The sequence below is a fragment of the Quercus suber genome, unplaced genomic scaffold (assembly GCF_002906115.3).
Source record: "Quercus suber isolate HL8 unplaced genomic scaffold, Cork oak 2.0 scaffold_208, whole genome shotgun sequence".
Classification (NCBI taxonomy): domain Eukaryota; kingdom Viridiplantae; phylum Streptophyta; class Magnoliopsida; order Fagales; family Fagaceae; genus Quercus; species Quercus suber.
Genome location: NW_027069666.1, coordinates 997,230 through 1,000,155, shown reverse-complemented (window position 1 = coordinate 1,000,155; position 2,926 = coordinate 997,230).

Below are 2,926 nucleotides of genomic sequence, written 5' to 3'. Positions count from 1 at the left end.
TCTTTGTAAAGAAGGGTATTTTTTTTTGGTGGAGCGTTAGACTTGAATACTTTGTGCAAAGATTGTTCTAGCCATACGACATTTGTTGAGCTGTTGTATCCTTGAGGAGACAAGTCAAAGAAGATTTACACCGATTACGAAGTTTAACTAACTAAGGGCGTGAATCTCCTCAAAGAGAGCGAGAGTCATACCTCAGTTCCTTAAAGAGAGTGAGTCCAATTAGTGTTGTGTAAATTTTCTCTTCAAATTAATAATATTTAGAAGTATTATCTAGTTTCTCTTTGTGTTATTTTTATTATTATTGTGTTTTCACCAACAAGTTCTTTATATGTCAAAATAAAATAAAATAATAAATTATTAAATTGGGACCCACTACAACTGAAAATAAATATACTGCGAAAATGTTGTGACATTTTATTGTTATCACATATTTTTACAACTACTAAGGTGTAAGTTTTTATAAAGTAAAATATAAAATAATAAACTATTAGACCAGATTAACCACAACTAAAATTAAAGTTATTTTGAAAATATTGACATTTTTTTATGTCCCTAAATTTTTTTGGTTTACACAATTTTGGTAAGCATGTTTCAGTCATAGTTTTCTTAGGCTGGCCTTTTGTTTTGTTTTATTAAGCACCAACATAGTTTTACTCAAAATACCACTTTCCTCCTTTATGTTTGGGTTAGTTCATAGTTTTCCCCCTAAACTTTATGTTTGGGTTAATTCACAATTTTCCCCCTAAACTTTAAAATCGAGCAATTTCTTTGTCTATATTTTGGAAAAAAGCAAATATATACCCCTATAGTTACTCTTTTAATTAAACCCTAACAGAATGTTATGATTCCCTGTGTGCAATGTCTAAATTACCCTTACTAAATTTTAATATGCCAAAATTTTTCTTCACGATTTTTGAGTTTTATGTGATAGTCTAAACTACCCCCACTATATAGAGTGTTCTATTTGTTATCTAAAGAACATCGATTTAGTAGGTTTTAATTTTCTAAATTTATAATTTTATATAATTTGATGACACGTATGGCGTTTGTTATCTTGTTCTTTTTTTCTTTTTAAAATTTATTTCTTGCTTAAAAGGGTGTTTATTAAAAATTAAATAAGCTAATCACCGTAGTTACATGCATAAAATGTAAGATAATAAAGAAGGAAGTATGAATAAAGATCTCCGTTGTGGATAATTGCAGATATTTGATGAAGAGTTTCAATAGAATAGGATATCATTCATTATGAAAATTCAAATATTGTAACAATGTTTTAGCAAAACTTAGTTGCTTATTGTTGGAGGATGATATTTGTTATCATTCTTAGAATTTTTTTAATGAGTGGATACTCATATGTTAAATAGTTATGCTAAGTTTGCATATAATCAACATTCTTATATGAATGATATTAGCATTGCATGACATGTATTTTTTAGTACATGGTTTCATATTTAATTTCTTCAAATTGAAGCTCTATCTTAATTTTCTTACTCAATAGGCAGTACATGCCACCCAAACTAGTCTTTTCTAAAAATCCTTTCAAAGAGTGAATTTCTTTCCTAAACAAAATTCATGAGACCCATTACTCTCTTGAAAATGATTTTCTTAAAACTCTATGAAATTTTCACTCTTGCATCGCTGTTTGAAAACCCATGGGAGTTTGGGAGTTTATCTTTGAAAAGTACTTTTCCAAAAATCCGTGGGAATTTTCCCTTTAAAAAACAAAAATACTTTCCCCCCCAAAAAAAAAAAAAAATGGAGTTTTCCATTTTGAAACACTTTTTCCAAAACCTATGGAGCCTTCCTTTTGATAATACTTTTGCAAAACTCTATTCACTCTTGACTATTGTTTTGAAAAAAATCTTTGGAAGTTTCTATCTCTGAAAAGCATTTTTCCAAAATTCACAAACCTTTTATCTTTTAAAATTGACATTCAATTTTCAAAAGCCCATGGAACTTTTCATCCCCTTGAAAATAAACTTCATTTTTTTTTTCCAAAATAACCATGAAACTTCCCTTTAATTTCCAAAAAGAATTTCAAATTTTGGTTTTCCTTGAAAAGAAACCCAATAAATCCCTTTCATAAAAATCCTCATTTTCCAAAATAACAAAAAGATAAAAATAATATGTTTTCTTGAAAATCCTATTTCAAAAGCCTTTTTTTTTTTCATAAAAACCTTCCTTTACAAAATGGCTTTCAAAAATTGTTTTTTTTTATCTATAGCTTAAATTAATTAATCAATTAAGTACATGGACTCCAAGATCAAGCCAACAAGCTCCCTCCTCCTTAACTGTAACTATTATTTTTCTTTCTCACTTTTTGCATAAGAAAAATACATAGAAGAATAAATTGCAAAATTGAATTTGCTATGCTATGCTAAAGGAATAAGGTCAGATGTATTTTAATTCAAATGAAAGTTAATTTTCCACTTAGAAGTTATATAAAAGTATGTATAGTTTACTTCCAAAAATCAAAATTTTTCAAAAAAATGTCATGCTGAACGTAAAAATTACTTTTCAAATAGTGGACCATAAAAATGAATCAAAATAAGGTACTATCAAGAGATTTTTTTTTTTTTTTGAGAAAAGGAGCTGTAAACTTTAATAAATACTAGCCATGTCGGCTAACGTTACAGCTAAAAGTTGGGGGGGAACATCCTTCATCCACACAAACTGGGAGCTAACATGTCTAGCATGTCTAGCCAAATGATGAGCGGCAGAATTACCTTGCCTTTTAACATGAGAGAAACTACAAAAAGAAAATAAAGCAGCTATGAGTTTCGCTTCTTCCACTAGGTGTTCGTGGTTTGCAAATGAGATGTCATCATTGAGCAAAGCCTTAATCACAATTTCTGAGTCTCCCTCCACCACAATAGGTGAGATGCTTAACTCAGCAGCAAAATTAAGAGCCTTGACAGTTGCAACT